This window comes from Bufo bufo, chromosome 3 (genome assembly GCF_905171765.1).
Source record: "Bufo bufo chromosome 3, aBufBuf1.1, whole genome shotgun sequence".
Lineage (NCBI taxonomy): Eukaryota > Metazoa > Chordata > Amphibia > Anura > Bufonidae > Bufo > Bufo bufo.
The window spans coordinates 53775391-53803260 of record NC_053391.1 but is presented as its reverse complement, the minus strand read 5'-3'; the positions used below and the strand labels follow the sequence as shown (position 1 = coordinate 53803260).

General features: G+C 43.4%; 1 protein-coding gene across 3 annotated transcripts in view; it reads right to left on the bottom strand.

The window, feature by feature from the left end:
* The window catches only part of LOC120994554 (amyloid beta precursor protein), a 243880-nt gene that overhangs the window by 148209 nt on the left and 67801 nt on the right, over positions 1-27870 (bottom strand). The window contains exon 1 of one of the 3 annotated variants that reach the window (XM_040423208.1): positions 14519-14627. The exons of the other annotated variants lie outside the window; for them this stretch is intronic. The gene's annotated coding sequence lies outside the window, so the exon portion shown is untranslated. Of the gene's footprint in view, positions 1-14518; positions 14628-27870 lie in introns of those variants that run through there. 3 annotated transcript variants of the gene reach the window in all.

Here is a 27870-nt window from a genome sequence, read left to right as displayed (position 1 = left end):
CCCCCCTTCCCCCCAAAAAAAACATAAAATAAAAACAAATGCTGTCTGCAGATGAGGCGCTGGCTTAATTATTGTTAAAATCATGTCTCAAACATGGATCATTGCTTTATGGGATAACTACCTTACATCTGGTGGCATCTGAGGCAGAGCTTGTATACCCTGTCATACAGCTGGATGCAAAGCCTTTATCTCTGAACTCCCGACAGCTCGTGAACACTCAATTAAGCCACAATCTTATCAGTTTGATAAGAATATGGCTTCAATGAGCCTGTATAAGCTGTCAGGAGTTTAGAGATAAGGGCTACACGTCCAGCTGTCAGAGCAGCAACATGTTGGGACTGAAAAAACTCAAAGTAATGTACTCGGCAGCTAGGCTGAAAGCTAACCCTGTATGCCACAAACCTGTAGAACATTTTTAATAAACACCAATTGAAAAATATATATTTTTATCCCAAAATGAATAGTGTTATAGATCATTATAGCTAGCTTTTGTGGATTTGTGTGATCATTTTACCTGGTTCTTGACATTAAATATGCAGTATGAGTAATGTTATATATATATATATATATATATATATATATATATATATATAACTCGGAGATTTATCAAAACTGGTGAAAAGTAGAACTGGCTCAGTTGCCCACAGCCACCAATCAGATTCTATCTTTTATTTTTCAGAGCTCCTTTGGAAAATGAGAGGTGGAATCGGATTGTTTTAAGGGACAACTAGATTAGTTTCCCATAGCAACCAGTTTGATAAATCTCCCCCTATGATTATATATCATAGACACTGTACAGTTTATATACTATAGTTAATAGAACAAATATTTGCAGTTATTATAAAAACATCTTCTTTGAAAAAAATTAAATAAAAATAATCATAACATTTGATTCAGAACACATTTAATTTTGGTTCTTTGTAACGTTGCCCCAGGCTGCATGTTCTCTAAAAGGTAATATAAATATTGCAGGAGAGGAAAATTGTTATATTAAAATTAGGCAGCCATTAGCCGTGACAATTGTAAACTGCTCGTGGAATGCCAATTATTCTGACACTCAATGAAAAGGAATATTACATCCTCGGAGATCAAGCAGAATTTACATAATTATTCTCTGAGCAAGTAAAGCTATATTTAAGAATATGACATTTTAAACCATTTATATACATTTTAATATAATTTTATGGTTAGATGTATATATTCTAGATATGAGATAGAGGAAAATGGCAAATACATTGCATCAGTTCTTGTACTTATCCCGATTTACAGAATGTACTATAATCCAGAGCTGCATTCACAATTCTACTGCTTTTGAAATCTTATTCCCTTTCTGGCCTGCATTATAGAAAGTGTAGTTCCTACACCAGGCTCCTTACTGTAATTTGACATAGAAAAAACTGTATCAAAGATACTTGGCTAAGCTGTTAAGGTTCTGTCTATCAATGGAGTCCTAAAACAATCTACAGAATTGGGAATACAGCTCTGGAGAATAATACAAGCTGCAACCAGGGAGCAGTAAAAAGAAAGTAATTTGACGCATTTATGGAATTTCCATAGAAGTGAATAGAGAACACGCTGTGCATGCACAGTCATCTCTATGTGACTAATGGAAATAGCTATGGCTATTTTCAGAACTCCATTGGAAGTGAATAGAAATTGTCCAGGTTTGCACGGTTTGCTCCTGTTCACTTTGGGGGCCCCATTCTAGAGAGGAGTGTGTCCCAGAGGTGGGACTTGCACCTGACATTGGTGGCATACCCTAGCGATATGACGCAAATGTCTTAGACAACATAACCCCTTTAAAATATTAAAAGTAGTAGTACAGTAAGCTGAAGCCTCTCTAAAAGCTCTTCAAAGCTCAAATTTAGGGTTTTACCAATCACCTATTGTGAATGATGGGTCCTTAAAATGTATATAAATGTATATAAATGTTACATAATCTAGTGGACTAGGGCAGAGAAGGATTCAATGGGAAACGTTGGTAGCTCCTGAGGGGCCTGGGAAATTGCCCAGTTTGTCAACCCCTAAGACTGCCCCGGTTCTGGTAAAACAGATCTTCTTGTGTCTTTGAGATTGGACCTCAAGATACTGTAAGGTATATATACATTGGGTTGTAGGATGTTTTAGCCAATCTGTTATGTAAAAATTTGAGAACATCCTCTACTTCCTCCAGGTGCCGCAAAAAGTACTAAAGTATGATGACTGCTAAACACATTTCACAGTCTCCTTTCAGACAAGAGCTGAGTAAAGTAATCCATCAATCTCCATGGAGACTAAATCCAGACAGATACTGACGACATGGCTCGACTCAAATAACTTTCATTAAAGTGACTACACATCACCCATCCTGACACTATAAAGAGAGACAGGTCTTGTTTTTTTGGTACAAATGACTTTTTTTTTTTTTTGCGATACTTAAAAAATATGTCATTTCCCATATCTGTCAGACAATCAAGATGACAAGAGGAGTCCTTCTCATGGCAAGTCTCGTCTTAACTGATGATGAGAAAATACCCACTTGCATGCGGTCATTTATTTAACACTTGAGTCACCTTACGTTGCCTTAGAAGATGATGCTTAGAAATCAACGGTAGCCCTCTAATGGCCAATTTGATATGTTCTTACAAGTGATCCTGTTGAAAAGATATAGAGATAACTAACCAAGCTTGGTATCGGCCATCAGGTACTAGGATTGTCCGCAGTTCGTACGACTCCCAATGATCGTCAAAACACTTCGTAAAAGGTCAAAATGAAAAGCTTGTAAATCAAGGTAAACCTACCGGTTCCATGAAGAGCTTTGTATGGTCAATATAGATTTAGATTTGGGGAGTAGTAAATGTGACTGTTCTGCCATCATAAGATATCTTATATCATGAAAAACAGAACAGGCCAGCTGTAAAACTGAAGCTGAAGGACCTAAAACGTTAGGTCTAGGACTACATTTTTTTTCCTTGGCTACAACAAAGTAACTGATTCAGCTCACGTCAATAATGCGCACGAGTAGTTTGTCTCCTTCGTAAGCAAGTTTATCCAAAGCTCAGTGTCATTCCACTTGATAAAACTTAGGCTTTATTAGAAAGAAAGAAAAAAAATCACATAAAAACCATGTTCACAGCATGGAACAATCCATCATAGCAGCATGAAGAGAAAGCGTGACCATTTGGTTGACGTGTTTCAGAACATAACCGGTTGTGAGTAAGGAACAGGTTCTGAAACGCGCCAAGCAGATAGTCATCCTTTTTCTGCTTGCTGCTATGATTGATTGCATAAAAACCATGCTCACGGCATGGAACAATTTCTTCTACTAAAGCACAAGTTTTATCAAGTGGAGTGGTGCTGAGCTTTGGATAAACTTACAATAAAGTAGCCATGCCTTAAGTTAGTACATGGCACCCCCTCTCTCTGTACAGGTCCATTCTACAATAAATCAGATGCTATTTGCTGGTGACCTGGCTGCCTTCATATGACATATGGGGAGAGGAGGTCATGTACAGATAGAGCACTGGATTCAATGTTAGTTTGATTTTTAGGTACAGTAAAACACATCCAGAATATGGAGAGCTAATGTATATCTGACAACAATCTATACACCCAAGGTCCAAGAAGTAGCTACTGAATGATTGTAACGTCTTCATCCCTATCCGCACCGTCACAGTTCTGTTCCTTGTGATCTTCACACGAGGCCGTATCTTCTTTTCATGCTTTTGAAGCACAAATATGATACATGAAATCTAAGATCAGAGAATCCTCTTTATGTAATTGTATCAGAGAGAAACGTTTGTTGGTAGTCCATGGCGTGGCTCGAATAACCTACTCTTTTTACATTTCTCTTGACCTTTGAACAGTTCAGGTTCTGAATATACTTACCTTGGGGGCGATAACGAACAATGCGGAGAGAGAGAACGTGTGACTGCTATGAAGCATTATAGGTGACCATCAAAAAGTCGTCATACATTTTAGATTTAAGATCTTTGTATGATTTGCTTTGAAACGCTATCATCATATGTAAAGTAGAGGAGTAGAACAGACATATTAAATCAATGAGGTTGTCCAAGATTAGAGAAACATGGCGGCTTTCTTTCTGAGCACCCCACCTGCCAATGAGTTCTGCCTGGCATTGCAGCTTCATTAAAGGGTTATTCTAGGTGTTCAATACATATGAACTATACAGTTGCAAGAAAAAGTATGTGAACCCTTTGGAATGATATGGATTTCTGCACAAATTGGTCATAAAATGTGATCTGATCTTCATCTAGGTCACAACAATAGACAATCACAGTCTGCTTAAACTAATAACACACAAAGAATTAAATGTTACCATGTTTTTATTGAACACACCATGTAAACGTTCACAGTGCAGGTGGAAAAAGTATGTGAACCCTTGGATTTAATAACTGGTTGAACCTCCTTTGGCAGCTATAACTTCAACCAAACGTTTCCTGTAGTTGCAGATCAGACGTGCACAACGGTAAGGAGTAATTTTTGACCATTCCTCTTTACAGAACTGTTTCAGTTCAGCAATATTCTTGGGATGTCTGGTGTGAATCGCTTTCTTGAGGTCATGCCACAGCATCTCAATCGGGTTGAGGTCAGGACTCTGACTGGGCCACTCCAGAAGGCGTATTTTCTTCTGTTTAAGCCATTCTGTTTTTGATTTACTTCTATGCTTTGGGTCGTTGTCCTGTTGCAACACCCATCTTCTGTTGAGCTTCAGCTGGTGGACAGATGGCCTTAAGTTCTCCTGCAAAATGTCTTGATAAACTTGGGAATTCATTTTTCCTTCGATGATAGCAATCCGTCCAGGCCCTGACGCAGCAAAGCAGCCCCAAACCATGATGCCCCCACCACCATACTTCACAGTTGGGATGAGGTTTTGATGTTGGTGTGTTGTGCCTCTTTTTCTCCACACATAGTGTTGTGTGTTTCTTCCAAACAACTCAACTTTGGTTTCATCTGTCCACAGAATATTTTGCCAGTACTGCTGTGGAACATCCAGGTGCTCTTGTGCAGTTTGTAAATGTGCAGCAATGTTTTTTTTGGACAGCAGTGGCTTCCTCTGTGGTATCCTCCCATGAAATCCATTCTTGTTTAGTGTTTTACGTATCGTAGATTCGCTAACAGGTATTTTAGCATATGCCAGAGACTTTTGTAAGTCTTTAGCTGACACTCTAGGATTCTTCTTCATCTCATTGAGCAGTCTGCGCTGTGCTCTTGCAGTCATCTTTACAGGACGGCCACTCCTAGGGAGAGTAGCAGCAGTGCGGAACTTTCTCCATTTATAGACAATTTGTCTTACCGTGGACTGATGAACAGCAAGGCTTTTGGAGATACTTTTATAACCCTTTCCAGCTTTATGCAAGTCAACAATTCTTAATCGTAGGTCTTCTGAGAGCTCTTTTGTGCGAGGCATCATTCACCTCAGGCAATGCTTCTTGTGAAAAGCAAACCCAGAACTGGTGTGTGTTTTTTATAGGGCAGGGCAGCTGTAACCAACACCTCCAATCTCATCTCATTGATTGGACTCCAGTTGGCTGACACCTCACTCCAATTAGCTCTTGGAGATGCCATGAGTCTAGGGGTTCACATACTTTTTCCACCTGCACTGTGAACGTTTACATGGTGTGTTCAATAAAAACATGGTAACATTTAATTCTTTGTGTGTTATTAGTTTAAGCAGACTGTGATTGTCTATTGTTGTGACTTAGATGAAGATCAGATCACATTTTATGACCAATTTGTGCAGAAATCCATATCATTCCAAAGGGTTCACATACTTTTTCTTGCAACTGTATATAAGTCATCAATACCTGATTGGTGGGGAGGGGTCCAACACCTGGCACCGGTCAGCACTGCAGCCTCCTCGCATGTTAAAAACCACGGCGCCATTTGTTATCTGTGCTTGGTCCCGCTGCTCAGCCCCATACACTTTAATGGTACTAAGCTGCGCTAAGGCCATGTGACTGATGAACGTGACCTCGCTGGCCTAGAAAGAGGCTGCGGTGCTCATGGAGGATCTTCAAACAGCTGATTAGGAGTCGAACCCCACTGATCAGATACTGATGACCTTTCCTGATGATGGTTCATCACTATTAAACACCAAAATAACCCATTTAAAGTGAACGAGGCTGATATGCAATACCACTCATAACCTGTGGACAGGAGTGGCATGGTACTGTGGACAGGAGTGGCAAGGTACTGTGGACAGGAGTGGCAAGGTACTGTGGACAGAGAACACCATTATGTTAAGTAAGTGGACATAGGATCAATATGATCTATTGCATTAAGTAGTCAAAAAAAATAATAACTGATACCAAGTACGACCACCTGCCATTTTAATAAATGTAAAATTGTAATCTACACTTGAAATTTATTTTCATATAAATCTGATTAAGGCTACTTTCACAATAGCTTTTTTGCTGGATCCGGCATGGTTCAGTAAAAACACTTCAGTTACTCATAATACAACCGCCTGCATCCGTTATGAACAGATCCGGTTGTATTATCTTTAACATAGCCAAGACGGATCCGTCATGAACTCCATTGAAAGTCAATGGGGGACGGATCCGTTTTCTATTGTGTCAGAGAAAACGGATCTGTCCCTATTGACTTGCATTGTGGGTCATGACGGATCCGTCTTGCTCCGCATCTCAGGACGGAAAGCAAACTGCAGCATGCTGCGGTTTGCTCTCCGGTATGAGACACAACGGAATGCATTTTGGAGCATTCCGCTCTGTTCAGTTACGTTTTGTCCCCATGTCAATGGGGACCGTTTTTTTCCAGTATTAAGACCCTATGATGGATCTCAATACCGGAAAATATTAACGCTAGTGTGAAAGTAGCCTAATAATGTCTTCACTACAGCCAAGCTTCTCTGCTACCTACTTCTCCACTGCAGGGTAGCAACAATCCTTAGCTTTTAAGCTAAGCCATCTAAAACAAACCTGGTTGCTAGGGATATCCTTGCAAGGGGCCACTGCCATGGCCCCTTGCAACAGCTGATCGTAAAGGGTGCCAGAAGTTGCCCCCCACCTATCTGATATTGATCAGCTATTCTGAGGATAGGTCCTGGAAGTCCTGGAAAACCCCTTTTAGTGTCCCACCAAAAGGCTCTGCTGGCTCTGTCTGGGTCTACACAGCACAGCTGGAAAGAGAGCTGCAGAAAAAAGGCTAATGTCATGAATGGATTTGTCAACGCACCCTTATGGGCAAGGAATACCGAATCTTACAAACTAGTATTAAAAGAAAATGTTACTCCTCTTCAGTCCTGTTGAAAAACACATTCAGGTGGGCAGCTGAATAAAGTTTTCTATAGCCTATGAAGGAATACTTCTAGGATAGAAACAGTCGTCAAGATTAGAGTGCTTAAACCCTTTGTCCTAGAACTGTTTACACCTAGAGAGCATTTTACTCAACGGCACATCATTAAACCGTGGACAGGCTGTTGCAATATTCGGGACTAAATATCAAAAACAATGAGGTTCTTTCCAGTCTTCCTTTTAATTTTTTTAGAACAAAGACTTCTGTTATTTTTTGTGTCTTTTTTGTATAGTCTACTTTTTGCATTAGGAATTGCTGGAAGACACTATGTGTACTCAAAGAGCTGTCAATTATGCATGTTCGGCTTTCTTTTTTTCTTTTTTTTTGCCGTTTCTATATTTAACACTGCACTGTCCCAGTTTCCTCACGAGCGTCTCACACAGCAGGATTTCCTCTAGTTTTGCGAGAATGAATAACGTAAAAGCTATACTGAATTAATTTTTGCTTTGGCAGGACCAAACGGTCGTTTGCACATATGGAATGCAAATAACCAATCTACTGCAGTAATGTACTTGCGTCGTGTCATTATGGCCCTCACAGCAGGAGAGCATAGACATAGCATAGACGAACAAAAAAATAAAAACAGGAATGAAGAACTGCATGGACTCTGCCTGGCAAAGGAAGCGTGCCACACATGGGAGGAATTTTTTGCCAACAGTCGTACACAGAATGGCTTGCTGTAAATCGGGTTATCTTCAACAGCTTGCAGGAGTCATCTTTCGAGACTCACTCTTGTAGAATACAGTCCATAGGCTATAAATTGGGTCTAAAGAGGAGAATGCGGTAAGAATTTTATACTAAACTTCGAGGAATTCTAGGTTGCATCAACATCCTTTAAAATAATAATTTATGAAATTAGCTGTAATTTTGTAAGGTATTATTTTTAGGTCTTCTGCACATGAACGTTTTTCTTTTTCCGTTTACATTCCATTTTTTGCGTTCCATATACGGAACCATTCATTTCAATAGATCTGGAAAAAAAAAAGCAGACGGTACTCTGTATGTCTTCCATTTCCGTATTTCCGTTCAAACATAGAACATGTCCTATTATTGCCCGCAAATAACGATCCGTGGCTCCATTCAAGTCAATGGGTCTGCAAAAAAAAATACGGAATGCATTCGTATGTCTTCCGTATCCGTTCCGTTTTTGCGGAACCATCTATTGAAAATTTTATGCCCAGCCCAATTTTTTCATGTACTTACTGTTTAAACATTATTGTATGCTTCCGTTTCCGATCCCCAAAAAACGGATCACAAACGGAAACCAAACGGAAAAATGGAACGGAAGCAGAAACACTACTGAAACAAAAAACGGACCGCAAAATACTGAAAAAGCCATACGGTCGTGTGCAGGAGGCCTTACGTTTATTTCTTCTGTCTCCCGTTTTGGGTTGTGGTCACATGACCATGTCCATGCAGCTCTTTCTTATTTCCTGTAATGCTATGTCAATGTGCGGGGGAGTGTCTATGTAACTAGCTGGGTGGGAGGAGCTATAAACTAGCTGGGTGTTATTAAGGGCTGTGCTGGAGGTGGGGCAAAGGAAGGAGAAGTGCATCATGGGTTTGGTTGGATACAGCAACAGGAAGTCCTACCTATAGGATGGAAATAAACCAGAGTGACTGTTTTTTATGGTGAAAACTGGTCAGGGCAGTCCAAACTGAAAAAATAAATAAAAGCATGGGGAAAATGTACACGAGGAAAAGCAACTATGAGCCTATCTGATAAAAACAATGGTAAACCCTGAAAATCCCTTTAAAGGGGGTATCTGTTTTAAAGAACCCATTTTCAAAATACTCTATAAGGTAATGCTGAAGGAGTCCCAAATTCAGGACCCTAATCTACTAGTCCAAGATGAGTAGTAGAAAAGAATGTCTCTCACTCTGGAAGACTCAGCACATCCATGTATTACACAGCCCATTGTTTCCAGCTGTAATGCTTCATTTGCCCTGTGGTGGCACTGTAGGGTAATATAACACTTGCTAACAGCCAATTGAAGTGGATCTCAGCGGTGGGTCAACCTGTAATCTGCATTATTAGGGGATCATTCAAACAAAATGCAGTATTAAAGTCTAGACGATTTCTTTATACTCAAGTGCCCAATGGTAATTTTAAAGGGCTTCTCTACTGAAGTATATATTCATATCACATCAGCTAAACCTTCAAAGTGGCTGAGATCAAACAGTATAAATAAAACTTCTGCTACCATTTACATTGTAGCTCTTTAAGGGATAAGGCTACTTTCACAGCGTTTTTTGTGGATCCGTCATGGATCTGCAAAACCGCTTCCGTTACCATAATACAACCGCATGCATCCGTCATGAACAGATCTGGTTGTATTATGTCTTCTATAGCCATGACGATGATCCGTCATGAACACCATTGAAAGTCAATGGGGGACGGATCCGTTTTCTATCGTGTCAGATAAAATGGATCCGTCCCCATAGACTTACATTGTGTGTCAGGACGGATCCGTCTTGCTCCGCACCACATTGCGGACAGAAAAACACTGCTTGCAGCATTATTCTGTCCGCGATGGGGACGCAACCAAATGGAACGGAATGCAATTTGGTGCATTCCGTTTCGTTCAGTTTTGTCCCCATTGACAATGAATGGGGACAAAACAGAAGCGTTTTCTTCCGCTATTGAGATGCTATGACGGATCTCAATAGCGGAATTGAAAATGCCAATGTGAAAGTAGCCTACCCCATAAGAGTTCCTGGTCTTTACATCTCTTGCTCCACAGGGAAATGACTGGTCGCACAATTCCCCTAACCTGGAAATGTGAAACACACAGGTTGGAAATGTATAAATGCTGCACCACAAAGCACATTGGGGGGGGGGGGGGGGGGGGCTCAGTCATCATTTCTCTACATCAGAAATGACATCAGAGCATACAGCAGAAGGTACATGTGTACCCAATCTCCAATGGAGAAATTTATCGCAAGGGTAATATCTCAAGACAGTTTTGCTCGAGTCTGCATTGGCATACTTTGCACCAAATTTATCAAACTTCACACCTGGTTTGTTATTTTTTTTTTTGCATCTTTAAACTTAACATTTTTGTCTAGAAATGTTACTCCAGTTTTTTCAAATGTTACTCCAGTTTTTTCAAATTTTTTTAAATTTAGAGTGATTTTAAAAAACTGGAGTGGTGCAAAAATTCTTAAATGTTTGTACAAGTAATCCCAAAAAGTCAGAGAAGTCGTATTCTGATCTTTTTAAAGCCAGAATTCTGGAGTGCAGGGCATGATAAATTCCTTATTTGTCTATTTTTTTTGTCTATTCTAGTCATATATGAACTCGTTATTTTCTGTAAAAATTGTTCCGATACAGAATTTGTTCACCACTTAAGGTACAAGCAAATAAAAGACAAATATGCTGTCTAAACATCCAACCCTCTATAAGAAGCCTGGAGCAAACCTGAACGCCATGTAGCCAACTGGTCTGCCTTGAAATTTGCTATAGTTCTTGCCTGGCCAAGAAGACCAAGATCAAGAAGTCCTGGAGCCTACATGGACTTTGTCCACACCACATATCTTTGTCCTGCCTGATTGTAAGGGCTGTTTCACAGTAACGGTAAAACAGATCCAGCAGGCTGTTCCAGCAGGGAACAGTCTGCTGAATCAGTCCTTGTCGTGCGCAGCCGGCAATCTGTCCGGCCCCATTGACTATAATGGGGTCTGGCGGAGATCCAGCCGCAACCCGGCAAATATGCCGAGGAGCGGACGGACAAATACTGCTGCACTCCTCTGCATATTTGCCGGGTTGCGGTTGGATCTCCGCCAGACCCCATTATAGTCAATGGGACTAGAATGATAGCCAGCAGCTCATGGCTGTGCCCCGCAGGGACAGATCTGTCAGGCTGTTCCCAGCCTGAACAGCCTACCGGATCCGTTTTACCGTTAGTGTGAAACAGGCCTAAGATACTTCAACACGGGCCTATAATATTTTTTTTTACTGCTATTCAATTTACACTATAATAAATACCAACAAATGTTAAAACTGATGACAGCTTCTGCTTTAGAATAAAACCTTAGTTCACAGCAGGAATGAACAATGTCCTTTGATGATTTGCAAGCACACAATGTTCTGAAAAAGTATGAAATTAATTAAATCCGATGCTGTGCATCACTTTCAAACAATTACTGGACGCTAATTAACCAGAAGTTGGGAAAGGATTTTTCTTATGGCAGCAAGATCATCATTGTAAATTATTTTGTGGTGGCAGATTCTCCAGCAGAAGGCCACCAGGCAACCTGCTCCGTAAAACCAGACTGAACCTATAGCCTGATTCTGTACACATGCAAGGGATGCTATATTTTTATTGGTTTTGATTTTTTTAAGCGTCTTCTGGGATCCCAAAAATTTATAGGACAGGACTGCTATAACAGAAAAAAAAGAATAAGGCTGATTAACCTGTTCAATCCTCTGCCGATCCTGTGCCATCACTCCAGTGGTCCTTGATTCCATTGCTGCAGTAATGACCTAATTAACTACTGCAAAAGATCGCTGCAGCCAATCACTGGCCTCAGCAGTCGTCTGGGTTAGTTGGGTATGTCATCTCCGTGCTGAAGTGGACATACCTGACTAAACCAGGTGACCACTGAGACCACCTGGAGTAGTCGGTGATATAGTTGCAACGCAGGAAACAAAGGCTATAGGCACCATTGGAGCGGCACATGCGGGAACATCAGGGATTGGGCAGGACAGTTAAGCCAGATCAGCAAGCGATTGTTGGCAGGTAAGCTTTCTCTCCTGGGAATTGCTAGCTAGCTAGTGGAGAAGACTGCTGCTATTACATGCACAGCATGGGGAGAAGCCATTGTTATGCTATCACTCGTCTCGATGCTGTCTAGTAGGTTGCAGGCTCCAGATGGCTATTAGACAGCACAATCTGCCGTCGGCAAGCGCCGATTTTTAAACATGCTTAAAAATTAGAATTGCCCGATGAACGAGTGTTTGCTTGATTTCAACCAAAGCAAACTGACGAGTGTTCGCTTTGGTTGAAATCTTCCTCTTTGATCAACTTAAGGTGGCCGTACACGTTAGTCTAAAGAAAGCAGCCATGTTTTTCAATCCTGGACAACTCCTTTAAAAAGCCATTACATGTGGAAAAACGACATTTAGAGGTTAGGAATCGGGGACATGACATTTTTCACAGATAATTTCTAGGTCCCCGATCACTCGATGGAGGCTTCTGTTTTGTTGAGGAGGCTGAGGACTAACAGCTGAGAAGCCAAGTTCTGGAATATTTAAGTGCCCTCACATTACACTCCATTGTCTGAGCCTTTCTGACAGCTGTCACAACAAACACGATGGCCGGCAGCATACATTAAATTATGCTCTTAGAACAGAAAGGCAAAAGGAGCCTGGGGGGGGAGGCGCTAATCAGCAATGTTAAATGTGCTTCCGTGCAAGCCCTAAGAAAAAGAACAAAAATAAAAGCACAGCTGCGCAGCTCTGTCACATACTTGGGGCACAAATCAAATTATACAGCACTAATCTCTCTACCACATGACGGTGACTTTGGTTTAAAAGTCTAGTGTTGAATGGACATCAATGAAGCACTTTACAGAGGATGTCCCCATTTTTTCCATTTTTATTTTGTAATTCCCCCTACCCAAGAGGACCTGTGAAAGTCATCTATACTTACCTGCTCCAGTTTTGTGAGTCCGGGGCCGTCTTCACTGCACTCTGGTCCCCGCTTGTAAACTTCCAGAATGGACATGGTCACGTGGGCCGCTACTGCTAATATCTAGTCTCAACGGTGAAGTGTCCCTAAGCAGCAGGTCAGTGCTGGGTCACATCACCACCGAGCAAGTCATTGACTGCAGCAGTGCACATGACCCCTCCATGCAGGAAGTTTACAAATGGAGAACAAAAGTGCAGTCAAGAAACCCAGGGACCCAATTGGATTAACTTATTGTATGACGGTTCAGTCCTTAGTATGGCTGCCGATTGAGGCGCATGTGGCCTGACCCATTCCACTGAATAACACTGCTGATGGACTGGGGAACTAACACATGCACGGTCTGTACGCAGTATTATCGAATGGAGGCCGCTGATAGACAGGTCTGGACACACACCCTCCATCAGAAGTCTCATTAAGAACCAGAACTCAGCACAATTAGACAGGCAAAGGGTGCAGAAGTAATGATGAAGAAAGCATCAGAGTGGCCTGCTGCAGCATGATCTTGCGAGACAATGCTATATAATAACTTCTGTTTGAGCTTCAGGCTCCTCTTTGCTGCAGGAAAGTTTCACTCCAGTCTGGGTGAGACGGTGTCCCAGCTGAAATTAGTATACAGTATGGTCTTGAAAGATGTACTATATTTCACAAGGTCAAGCTGCAGCAGGCCACTCTAAAGCTGTCTGCGATGATTGGACTGCAAAGTGATTGCACTGAAGCAAAGTGATTGCCACCTCCAAAAGTTTAGGAGGACATATCTCAAGAATGGAAAGAGGAAGGGGGGGGGGGATAAAATAAACCATGCTATGCTTAAGGAAACAGTGATAGTAAAGGTCATCTTTCAGTAGATTTGTACCTATAAAACTGCTGACCTGTTACGTGTGCTGGCAGCTGGAGACATCTGTGTTGGTCCCATGTTCATGTGTCTACATTGCTGAGAAAAATGGTGTTTTAATATATGCAAATTAGCCTCTAGGAGCAACGGGGGCGTTGCCATTACACTTACAGGCTCTGCTCTCCCTGCAACTGCTGCGCCCTCTGCACTTTGTTTGTTAGGGCCAGGCAGTGTAAAGATCAAGCCTGGTCATGAATTCTCCTACAGTTGCAGAGAGAGCAGAGCCTCTAGGTGTAATGGCAACGACCCCGGTGCTCCTAGAGGCTCATTTGCATATATTAAAACATCATTTTTCTCAGCAATGCGGGCGCATATGAACATGGGACCAATACAGATACCTTCAGCTGCCAAGCGCACATGCAACGGGTCAGACAGTTTCATAGGTACAAATCTGCTGACAGATGCCCTTAAAGCTCATATAAACTGTTCCCATCTTTTTTTTTTATATAGTGAAAGATCGTCTTTATTATCCTCTTTATGAAAAACGCTAAACTGTATCAGGTCCTGACGATTGGAATTACCCTGGTCCTAAACTGATTAAAGGGGTTATCCAGGTCTATAAAAATGTAAGAACTCACTACAATAGCATCTAAAATGACAGACTAAAGCTGGGTACCTTGAAACCTGTTTTGATCAAGCTGTGCTTTTCTCATGTCTCCCATGCAGCCAGCATTTTCTGCTTCTGTACTTCCTGGTTGTGGGAGTGTCAGCAGTGTTGAAGCAGCTCTTCTCTGTATCCTCCCACTGTCCCTCCCGGCAGTGCTGCTCCACACCCACCGGTCCTCTCTGTATCCTCCCACTGCTGCTCCTCACCCACCGCTCCTCTCTGTATCCTCCCACTGCTGCTCCACACCCACCGGACCTCTCTGTATCCTTCCACTGTTGCTCCACACCCACCGCTCCTCTCTGTATCCTCCCACTGCTGCTCCACACCCACCGGACCTCTCTGTATCCTCCCACTGCTGCTCCACACCCACCGGTCCTCTCTGTATCCTCCCACTGCTGCTCCTCACCCACCGCTCCTCTCTGTATCCTTCCACTGTTGCTCCACACCCACTGCTCCTCTCTGTATCCTCCCACTGCTGCTCCACACCCACCGGTCCTCTCTGTATCCTCCCACTGCTGCTCCTCACCCACCGGACCTCTCTGTATCCTTCCACTGTTGCTCCACACCCACTGCTCCTCTCTGTATCCTCCCACTGCTGCTCCACACCCACCGGTCCTCTCTGTATCCTCCCACTGCTGCTCCACACAGACCGCTCCTCTCTGTATCCTCCCACTGCTGCTCCACACCCACCGCTCCTCTCTGTATCCTCCCACTGCTGCTCCACACCCACCGGACCTCTCTGTATCCTCCAACTGCCCCTCCCGCCTACAGCTCCTCTCTGTATCCTCCCACTGCTGCTCCTCACCCACCGCTCCTCTCTGTATCCTCCCACTGCTGCTCCACACCCACCGGACCTCTCTGTATCCTTCCACTGTTGCTCCACACCCACCACTCCTCTCTGTATCCTCCCACTGCTGCTCCACACCCACCGGACCTCTCTGTATCCTTCCACTGTTGCTCCACACCCACTGCTCCTCTCTGTATCCTCCCACTGCTGCTCCACACCCACCGGTCCTCTCTGTATCCTCCCACTGCTGCTCCACACAGACCGCTCCTCTCTGTATCCTCCCACTGCTGCTCCACACCCACCGCTCCTCTCTGTATCCTCCCACTGCTGCTCCACACCCACCGGACCTCTCTGTATCCTCCAACTGCCCCTCCCGCCTACAGCTCCTCTCTGTATCCTCCAACTGCCGCTTCTGGCCCACCGCTCCTCTCTGTATCCTCCCGGCAGTGCTGCTCCCCACCCACCGCTCCTCTCTGTATCCTCCCACTGCTGCTCCACACCCACCGCTCCTCTTTGTATCCTCCCACTGCTGCTCCACACCCACCGCTCCACTCTGTATCCTCCAACTGCCGCTTCCAGCCCACCGCTCCTCTCTGTATCCTTCCACTGCCCCTCCCGGCAGTGCTGCTCCACGCCCACCACTCTTCTCTGTATCCTTCCACTGCCCCTCCCGGCAGTGCTGCTTCCACGCTCATCACTCCTTTCTGTATTCTCCCGCTGCCCCTCCTGGCAGTGCTGCTCCATGCTAACCACTCTTCTCTGTATTCTCCCGCTGCCCCTCCTGGCAGTGCTGCTCCATGCTAACCACTCTTCTCTGTATTCTCTCGCTGCCCCTCCCGGCAGTGCTGCTTCCACGCCCACCACTCCTCTTCTTCCTCCCTGCCTACTACTCCAGCTCAGCCTAATAGCTACACCCATTACATTATCATTCAGAGCCTAGTACTCCAGGGAGCATGGTCAGTTTGTTTCCATGTACTAGACCGTACGCTTCCTTCTTGCCAGTACTCTAGCTGTGTTTTTCACCTCCTCCACAGCTATATGACAGTGATACACAGAGCACTATTCCAATCACAGACATGGTAATCATGATTATGCTAGCAGCAATCCCCAGCAATGCATACTTATATAGTTATAAAGTAAATTATATATGCACGTATATTATACAGACTGTATATGAGCTACACAGTTCTCTTTGCACACTTTTTTATGCTACATATTACACACTCATCTCTGCTATTCCTCAGTGAATCACAGTAATCAATGCAATCTAATGCACTTTAGACGAGGGTGGATTTGATTTAAATCAAAGTTTTCTACATAAAGACTAATTCTTGCTGGTATAACTTATAATATGCAAGTAGATGAAGATTTTTAGAATAACTTTTCATATTAGTTTGATTAGGTTGATTCTGCAATTATAGGTTTGTAGAAGTTAGGATTAAGGTATTTTTCTCAACTCTGTTCATGCTATAACATTTTTGCTGTGAAGAAGAGGCATGTGATCTCTGCTGAGTCAAATTCAGTTTTGAGAACTGCAAAAGTAAACCAAGCATCTGTGATAATATCTTGTAGGCAGAGAAACTGCCCAATAATCTTACAAAAACCTCTGGAAGAGCATGACATTGTGAATGGATTAATGGAATTTATTTACCAAAAAAAAATACACATATAGAAACATAGAATGTGTCGGCAGATAAGAACCATTTGGCCCATCTAGTCTGCCCAATATACTGAATACTATGGATAGCCCCTGGCCCTATCTTATATGAAGGATGGCCTTATGCCTATCCCATGCATGCTTAAACTCCTCCACTGTATTTGCAGCTACCACTTCTGCAGGAAGGCTATTCCATGCATCCACTACTCTCTCAGTAAAGTAATACTTCCTGATATTACTTTTAAACCTTTGCCCCTCTAATTTAAAACTATGTCCTCTTGTGGTAGTTTTTCTTCTTTTAAATATTCTCTCCTCTTTTACCTTGTTGATTCCCTTTATGTATTTAAAAGTTTCTATCATATCCCCTCTGTCTCTTCTTTCTTCCAAGCTATACATGTTAAGGTCCTTTAATCTTTCCTGGTAAGTTTTATCCTGCAATCCATGTACTAGTTTAGTAGCTCTTCTCTGAACTCTCTCCAAAGTATCAATATCCTTCTGGAGATATGGTCTCCAGTACTGCGCACAATACTCCAAATGAGGTCTCACTAGTGCTCTGTAGAGCGGCATGAGCGCCTCCCTCTGTCTACTGGTAATGCCTCTCCCTATACACCCAAGCATTCTGCTAGCATTTCCTGCTGCTCTATGGCATTGTCTGCCTACCTTTAAGTCTTCTGAAATAATGACCCCTAAATCCCTTTCCTCAGATACTGAGGTTAGGACTGTATCACTGAGGTTATATTCTGCTCTTTGGTTTTTACGCCCCAGGTGCATTATCTTGCACTTATCAACATTAAATTTTAGTTGCCAGATTTTTGACCATTCCTCTAGTTTTCCTAAATCCTTTTCCATTTGGTGTATTCCTCCAAGAACATCAACCCTGTTACAAATCTTTGTGTCATCAGCAAAAAGACACACCTTACCATCGAGGCCTTCTGCAATTTCGCTGATAAAGATATTAAACAATATGGGTCCCAGAACAGATCCCTGAGGTACCCCACTGGTAACAAGACCATGGTCTGAATATACTCCATTGACTACAACCCTCTGTTGTCTGTCCCTCAGCCACTGCCTAATCCATTCAACAATATGGGAGTCTACGTACAGCCTTATTCTACATAATTAAAAAACTAATCTTTATTTCATGATGGAATAACCTTTGGATGGTAATATATTTTCCTCAAAAAGCATTTTATATAAAATAAATCATTGATTTTTATCCACTCTGCTTTAGACTATGCTATCATATTGCATATCACTTTTTATTGATATCACAAAAGTCATATGCACACTTGTCTCAGGTATAACAGTGTTTTTCCCGGCTATATGTCTGATACACACTTAGCGCTAGGAAACCAGAATGAAAGAGCATGCACTTACTTTACCATAAGGTTTCATACGCTCACCTTGCCTATGTTGCAGACCGCAAATAGTGGACCTCAAAACATGGGTAGCAGCAGTGTGAACTTATTATCGGGGTATGGACCCATTGATTTCATTGGTTCCACCATGCACAAAATATGGCAAAAGATAGGACATGTCGTATCTTTTGCAGTGTAGAGATACAGACCCGAAAGCCCACAGAAGTGCTTCTGGGTGTTTCTATGGGCCTGCTAAACAACTGTCCCAAAATGCCAGACAGAAATGGCTAAAACGAATGCAAAAGGATCAGTTTTTTACAGGATACATTTTTTCCTCTTCTGACAGATCAGAAGAACGGAAAATGAAACGGTGATGTGAACTCCCCCTTAGGCCTCATGCTGGCTGTCCTTTTCCATATTACGGGCTGCAAATGGCGTCTCTGCATATACAGGGATGCTGATTCAGGGCTCATGCACATGGACGTAGTTGGCTGGTGCCCGTATTGCTGCCTGCAAACAGCGCGTCCGCAATATAGAGGCACCGGACGTTTTTGCACCGCATCACAGATGCAGACCCATTCATTTGTTCTATTTTCACATGTTCAATTTTTTTTTGCAGTGTGGACGGATCACAGACCTGCGTCCGTCAGCACCGGCCATACGGACGGTACCCGTGCATTGGGGACCGCAAATTGCGATTCCCAATGCACAGAGTTGGCAGCACACTTGTGTGCATGAGCCTTCACTTGAATGTGTCTGTATACCGCAGTATACGGAGCGGTGTAAAGTGAAGGCACATAGCAGAAGGCCATGGAAACACTATAAAGTGCTTCCTTGGCATTTTGGTCAGTCCACAATGCAAAAGAGTAGCACATGCACTGCCTTTTTGCAGTGCGGATGGATTGTGGAACCATACTAGTCAACTAGGTCTGCATCTGCAAGCGCAGCACACACAGACAGTGAATATGCATTGGGGACCGCAAATTCAGGGGCACAGCTGCATAAGTTTGTTTGCATGAGGCCATATTTGGGCACCAGCTGTGTGCACTCCGTGTTACAGATGTGAACCCATTGACTTGAATAGGTCTGCAATCCTCAAGATAGTCAGGTCCATAAATAATAGGACATCGACACAATTCTAACATTTTTGGCTCTATACACCACCACAATGGATTAGAAATGAAACAAACAAGATGTGCTTTAACTGAAGACTTTCAGCTTTAATTTGAGGCTATTTACATCTTGTTAAGGGACCAAAAATAATGGGACAATTGGCTTCTCACCTGTTCCATGGCCAGGTGTGTTTTATTCACTCATTATCCCAATTACAATGAGTAGATAAAAGGTCCAGAGTTCATTTCCAGTCTGCTATTTGAATTTGGAATCTGTTGCTGTCAACTCTCAAGATGAGATCCAAAGAGCTGTCACTATCAGTGAAGCAAGCCATCATTAGGCTGAAAAAATAAAACAAGCCCATCAGAGAGATAGCAAAAACATTAGGCGTGGCCAAAACAACAGTTTGGAACATTCTTAAAAAGAAGGAACACACCGGTGAGCTCAGCAACAACAAAAGACCCGGAAGACCACCAAAAACAACTGTGGTGGATGACCGAAGAATTCTTTCCCTGGTGAAGAAAACACCCTTCACAATAGTTGGCCAGATCAAGAACACTCCTCAGGAGGTAGGTGTATGTGTGTCAAAGTCAACAATCAAAAGAAGACTTCACCAGAGTGAATACAGAGGGTTCACCATAAGATGTAAACCATTGGTGAGCCTCAAAAACAGGAAGGCCAGATTAGTTTGCCAAACGACATCTAAAAAAGCCTTCACAGTTCTGGAACAACATTCTATGGACAGATGAGACGAAGATCAACTTGTACCAGAGTGATGGGAGGAGAAGAGTATGTAGAAGGAAAGGAACTGCTCATGATCCTAAGCATACCACTTCATCAGTGAAGCATGGTGGTGGTAGTGTCATGGCGTGGGCATGTATGGCTGCCAATGGAACTGGTTCTCTTGTATTTATTGATGATGTGACTGCTGACAAAGGCAGCAGGATGAATTCTGAAGTGTTTCGGGCAATATTATCTGCTCATATTCAGTCAAATGCTTCAGAACTCATTGGACGGCGCTTCACAGTGCAGATGGACAATGACCCAAAGCATACTGCAAAATCAACCAAAGAGTTGTTTAAGGGAAAGAAGTGGAAATGTTATGCAATGGCCAAGTCAATCCCCAGACCTGAATCCGATTGAGCATGCATTTCACTTGCTGACGACAAAACTTAAGGGAAAATGCCCCAAGAACGAGCAGCAACTGAAGACAGTTGCAGTAGAGGCCTGGCAGACATCACCAGGGTTGAAACCCAGCGTCTGGTGATCTCTATGCGTTCCAGACTTCAGGCTGTAATTGACTGCAAAGGATTTGCAACCAAGTATTAAAAAGTGAAAGTTTGATTTATGATTATTATTCTGTCCCTTAACAAGTGGGAGGCACATATGCAAACTGTTGTAATTCCTACACCGTTCACCTGATTTGGATGTAAATACCCTCAAATTAAAGCTGACAGTCTGCAGTTAAAGCACATCTTGTTTCATGTCAAATCCATTGTGGTGGTGTATAGAGAAATTTTTTTTGAATTGTGCTGATGTCCCAATATTTATAGACATGACTGTATGTAGCGGAGTCATGGACCGGAAGCACTACAGAGCACTGGTAGTAAACTGCTGTATGGGCACACCGCACCGTAGGGTTCAGAAGGAAAGGAGCTCCATATGGCTTTTGGAGTGCAGCTTTTGCTGGGATGGCTTTTAGATGCCATGTAACATTTTAAGAGACCCTGAGGTACCCCTAGAAAGCAAACCACAAAAAAGTGACTCCTTTTTGGGAAGTACACCCCTCAAGGCATTCATTGAGCGGTGTGGGTAGTGTATTGACCTAACAAGCGTTTCATAGAATAGAGAAACACCTGACTGAAACATTAATAGTTAAATTTGTTTCCAATAAAATGTTGCCTTAGCCCCAAATTTTTCATTTTACAACCCCATATTTGTTACCCATTTTCTCCTGAATATGGCAACACCCCATATGTAGTGGTAAACTGCTGTGGGGGCACATGGCAAGACTCAAAGAAAGGAGCACCATATAGCTTTTGCAGTGCGGATTTTGATGGATTGGTTCATGGGTACCATTGGTTTTTATTTTTTGAGTGATTGTCTTATGTAAGGGACTCATTTTTTGCATGATAAGGTGACGTTGGCACCATTTTGATATTATGCATTGTAAGGCGAGGTGACAATAAAATGACTGGCACAGTTTTTATTTCTTTTTAAAGCATTCATCTGAGGGGGCATATCATGTGATTTTTTTTATAGAGCAGGTTGTTATGGACATGGTGATATCCAATATGTGTATAATTTTTATTTTTGTTAAGTTTTACACAGTGAATTTTTTTTTGAATAGCATAAAATCTTGTTTTTCTGTTGCCATGTTCTGAGAGCCATACTTTTTTTATTTTTATGGCTATTGCCTTAGGTAAGGTCTCAATTTTTGAGGGACAAGATGACTGGCATCATTTTGGAGTTTATAAGACTTTTTGATTGCTTGGTATTACACTTTTTGTGAGGCAAGGTGACCAAAAATTGCTGTTTTGCCATATATATATTTTTTTTTAAGTACCGGTATTCACCTGAGGGAGTGATATTTTTATAGAGCAGGTTGTTACAGATGTGGCAATACTCAATATGTCTATCATTTTTATTTTTAAGTTTTACACAGTGAAAGGGTTTTTGAATAGCATAAAATCTTGTTTTTGTGTTGCCATTTTCAGACAGCCATATTTTTTTTATTTTTATGGCGATTATCTTAGGTAGGGACTCTTTTTGCGGGATGAGATGACCGTTTCATTGGCACCATTTTGGGGTACATAAGACTTTTTGGATCACTTTTTATACCATTTTTTTAGGAGAAGAGATGGGCAAAATTGTGTTAGTTTTTCTTTTTTTTTTTATGGCGTTCACTGCGCAGATAAGTAACGTGATAATTTTATAGATGAGGTTGTTACGGACGCGGCAATACCAAACGTGCGTTTTTTTTTAAACGAATTATAAATGTGCGGATATAGGAAAAAGCTTACATTTTTTTTTTTGAATTGTACAAATCAGTTTCATCTTTTGCATAATGTACAAAGTAAAATGAGCAAGGCTGTACGCAGAAAGCCTTCAGCCAAAGAAACAAAAATGAAGCATCAGATGTCAAATACAATGCAAGTCAAATAGAAACTATTAAAGAATGAGAGATAACCTAGCTTCTTGTCGTATTCTGTTATTTGAAAAGAAAAAGGGGCAGATATCAACGGTAGTCCACCATAGAGAAAATGCTCCTGAGGAGGTATTTGCATAGACTCTACTATTAGGGTGGATATAATCTGCACTGCAACTTATCAAAACATTACAGTCATAAAGAATGTAACTACAGAAGAGAGAAAGAAAAAAGACTGACAATACAGAGACACATAAGGAGGTGGGGAGGGAGAGAGTGATTATGTCATTCTCTTGGGCTCATCTCAAGGTTGCCTAGTAACCCAATAGGTGTCCCATACATTCCAAATAGCATGAAACAGGTCCACATTATCCTGAAACATTGCTGTCGTATATTCTAAGGTCCGTATTTCTGTCACCTTGCCACATAGGTCAGAGATAGTTCAGGACGTTTCAGGATCGGGTCAGAATGTTTCCAGAAGCGGGCAATAAGGCAGCGAGCTGCAGTCAACACTTGTACTAATAATTGAAGAGAATGTTTCCTTATATGTGCCGTTGTAATATTGAGTAGAAAGGACATGGGGTCAGGAGGTATACTACAGCCAAAAAGATCACCAACTCTAGACCAGAAGGTACGTATTAAGGGGCAATCCCAGAAAACGTGGTGTAGCATTCCCCAAGATGTCCTGCATCTCCAGCAAACCCCCCGGGGATGCTGGGTTCAATCTATTTAGGAGATCAGGAGTGTGGTACATATACATTAATATCTTTTACTGGTTCTCCTGAGAGAGAACTGACAGAAGAAGACTTTGCCGATCTCCTCCATATAAAAGGCACCACAGTGCGTCTGGTAGGGTTCTTCCCAGATACTCCTCCCATTGAACCATATAAGAGTGTCTATTAATCCATTCCGGGAAAGGGTTCAGAAAAATGGAGTAGATCTCAGATATTAAGCCTTTCATATGTACCCCTCTTCTACAGAGGAGCTCAAATGCTGTCGGGAGGGAGACAGTTAACCTAGAGAATACAGATTGAGCAAAATGTCTAATATGAACATACACTGAACAAAAATATAAAACGCAACACTTTCGGTTTTGCTCCCGTTTTGCATGAGCTGAACTCAAACATCTGAAACATCTTCTACATACACAAAAGACCCATTACTCTCAAATATTGTCCGCAAATCTGTCTAAATCTGTGTTAGTGAGCACTTCTCCTTTGCCGAGATAATCCATCCCACCTCACAGGTGTGGCATATCAAGGTGCCGATTAGACAGCATGAATATTACACAGGAGTGCATTAGACTGCCTACAATAATAGACCACTCTGAAATGTGCACAGTTTTGCCTTACTGCAGAAAACCAGTCAGTATCTGGTGTGGCCACCATTTGCCTCACGCAGTGCAACACATCTCCGCTGCATAGAGTTGATCAGGTTGTTGATTGTGGCCTGTGGAATGTTGGTCCACTCCTCTTCAATAGCTGTGCGAAGTTGCAGAATATTGTCAGGAACTGGAACACACTGTCGTATACGCCGATCCAGAGCATCCCAAACATGCTCTATGGGTGACATGTCCGGTGAGTATGCTGGCCATGCAAGAACTGGGATGTTTTCAGCTTCCAGGAATTGTGTACAGATCCTTACAATATGGGGCCGTGCATTATCATGCTACAACATGAGGTGATGGCCGTGGATGAATGGCACAACAATGGGCCTCAGGATCTCGTCACGGGATCTCTGTGCATTCAAAATGCCATCAATAAAATGCACCCGTGTTCGTTATCCATAACATACGCCTGTCCATACCATAACCCCACCGCCACCATGGGCCACTCAATCCACGTTGACGTCAGCAAACCGCTCACCCACACAATGCCACACACACTGTCTGCCATCTGCCCTGAACAGTGAAAACCGGGACTCATCCGTGAACAGAACGCCTCCAACGTTCCAGACGCCATTGAATGTGAGCATTTGCCCACTCAAGTCGACGAACTGCAGTCAGGTCCAGACCCCGATGAGGACGACGAGCATGTAGATGAGCTTCCCTGAAACGGTTTCTGACAGTTTGTGCAGAAATTCTTTGGTTATGCAAACCGATTGTTGCTGCAGCTGCCCGGATGGCTGGTCTCAGACGATCATGGAGGTGAACATGCTGGATGTGGAGGTCCTGGGCTGGTGTGGTTACATGTGGTCTGCGGTTGTGAGGCCGGTTGGATGTACTGCCAAATTCTCTGAAATGCCTTTGGAGACGGCTTATGGTAGAGAAATGAACATTTATTGCATGGGCAACAGCTCTGGTAGACATTCCTGCAGTCATCATGCCAATTGCACGCTCCCTCAAACGTTGCAACATCTGTGGCATTGTGCTGTGTGATCAAACTGCACATTTCAGAGTGTCCTTTTATTGTGGGCAGTCTAATGCACACCTGTGCAATATTCATGCTGTCTAATCAGCACCTTGATATACCCCACCTGTGAGGTGGGATGGATTATCTCGGCAAAGGAGAAGTGCTCACTAACACAGATTTAGACAGATTTGTGAACAATATTTGAGAGTAAGGGGTCTTTTGTGTATGTAGAAAATGTTTCAGATCTTTGAATTCAGCTCATGCAAAAATGGGAGCAAAACCGAAAGTGTTGTGTTTATATTTTTGTTGTGTTGTGTTTATATTGTTCAGTGTAGAAGTAACTGGCTGAAGAGAGGAGGTTATATTTATTGTGGACAGCTGAGAAAGAGACTTGCCCAACAGGAGTACTGACCTAGGGATACTATGGCGTTTCTCGGCCCATATGAATCTAAGGAGCTGGGACTTGACAGATCTCAAATACCTGAGGGGAATCGAAATGGGTAGAGTCTCAAACAGGTACAGAATCTTAGGTAAGATTGTCATCTTCACTGTTGCGATGTGATCCATAAAGGATATTAGGAGTGCATGCCATTTGGTAAGCAGATCTCTAATTTACCTATACATGGGAGGAAAATTAAGCTTGTACAAATCTGTATAACGGGGGGGGGGGGGGGGGTTTAAGGTTCAAGTATTGTAAGGAATCTTCTATCCAGTGGAAAGGAAAATTTGCCCTGAGAGTGCTGAGGGTCGCCTGAGGTATATTGAGGGGGAAGGCCTCGGTTTTATGAGTGTTGACCTTATACCCAAACACTCGTCCAAACTCTTATACAGGGGCGTAGATAAGGGGGGGGGGGGAATAGGGGGGTTCAAACCCCCCCCCCAGAGTGTCTGTCCTCCTAACCTACCAGAGAACGGCCCGGGCATGCTGCTGCCTGCAATAGCGGCGCTGGCAGTGCGGCACACAGAGAGGTGATGGAGGCTGCAGGGCGGGTGGCATAGGCGTGCGCACGGGGTGTGCCGGGTGTGCCTGGGCACACCCTAATCACACCCCTGTGCTCCGCCTCCTGCACTGCCGCCTGCCAGCCCAGCACTAGTGTCCGACCGGCGACCGCACAGATGGTAACTATGACACAAAGACACATACTGTAGACAGTGTATTCAGTCCACCCCCACTGCTCCTGTGCTCCGCCACCGTGACTCCGCCTCCCAGGGGCCGGCCACGTAACGTCACTCACTCGGTCACATGCCTGCTCCGCCTTCATTAATAAAGTGGGAGGAGCATGCGCCTGCGGCGTGACGTAGTGAGTGACGTCACGTTACGCTGCCGCCGGCCGTCTAGTTTTAGTGTTTGAAGAGCGGGAGCCAGCCTGGAGCCTATCTGGAGTCCTGACAGTCCCAGTCCCAGTAAGTTAGTGATAGATTGATTATTAGATAGTAGTAGTACATATACTTTGCACAAGTAGCTCACTTAGTCACTTACAAAAGGAACGGCGGGTCCGTCTTCTAATAGGGACACTGTCAGGGACACTGTTATGGGGGGGGGGGGGGTATCTGTGGATGTGGATGATAACTCAGGAAAAAAAATTATCTACGGCCCTGCTCTTATAATATGAAGTGAAGGTTTGGGAGGGACGTATGGAGTTTGGTGAGGGTGAGAAGGACTTCATCCACATACAGCGATAACGTAAACTCTTTATCTCTGACCATGACACCTCGGACATCTGGGCAAGCACTAATTTTAGCCACTAGGGGTTCCATGCACATGGCAAGTAGTAAAGGGGATAGGGGACATCCCTGTCTTGTCCCATTGGCAATGTGTATTGGTCGAGACGCTGCATGTGGGAGCTTGATTGTCGCAGTAGGAAAGGAGTATAAGAGTATAAGGGGACAGAGAGACCGTATGCCTTCAAGGTCGCGAACAGAAACTGCCAACCACCTCCAACAAGTCGATGCTCCGTCTTGTATTATCACTGCCTTGTCGGCATGGAACAAAACCTACTTGATCTTTATGGATCAATGAGGGGAGAAAGGCATTTAGACGTGTGGCCAATATTTTACTAAAAATCTTGAGGTCTGAATTAAGCAGTGCAATAGGCCTATAGTTTTGACATTCAAGGGGGTCTTTTCCAGGTTTCGGGATTAATGTAAGGTAAGAGTGGGAAATAGCGGTGGGTACCATGTCACCGGAAAGGAACCTAAAGCTTTAAATTTTAATTATTTATTTTTTTTAACCTTTTTTTTTACACTATTTTGACCCAGACCCTCTTGGTTCTTGAAGATGCAGTGGGTCTGATGCCTCTACAATACACTGCAGTACACTGTATAGTCTACTGCAGTGTATTGGACTCACTCTAAGGGTACTTTCACACTTGCGGCAGGACGGATCCGACATGCTGTTCACCATGTCGGATCCGTCCTGCGGCTGTTTCGCCGTGCCCCCGGGCCGCCGCTCCGTCCCCATTGACTATAATGGGGACGGGGGCGGAGCTCCGGCGCAGCATGGCGGTGCACGGCTTAAGGCCGCCGGACTAAAATTACTGCATGTCAGGTTTTTTAGTCCGGCGGGTTTTTTTCTCCGTGCACCGCCGTGCTGCGCCGGAGCTCTACCCCCGTCCCCATTATAGTCAATGGGGACGGAGCGGCGGCCCGGGGGCACGGCGAAACAGCTGCAGGACGGATCCGACATGGTGAACAGCCTGTCGGATCCATCCTGCCGCAAGTGTGAAATTAGCCTAAGCCTGATCAGGCTCCTGCCTTTAGCAGGAGCATGATCAGCCTTAGATATATCATGGCAAGCCGGATGCCTGTGAAGGTGGTCCGGTTGCCGTGGTAACCATTGGGACGCTGCCACAGCAGCACAGCAACCCGATGGGGGAGGGAGCTCCCTCCCTGTTAACCCCTTCCATAGAGTGGTCCCTACAGACCACGGCACGGAAGGGGTTAAACG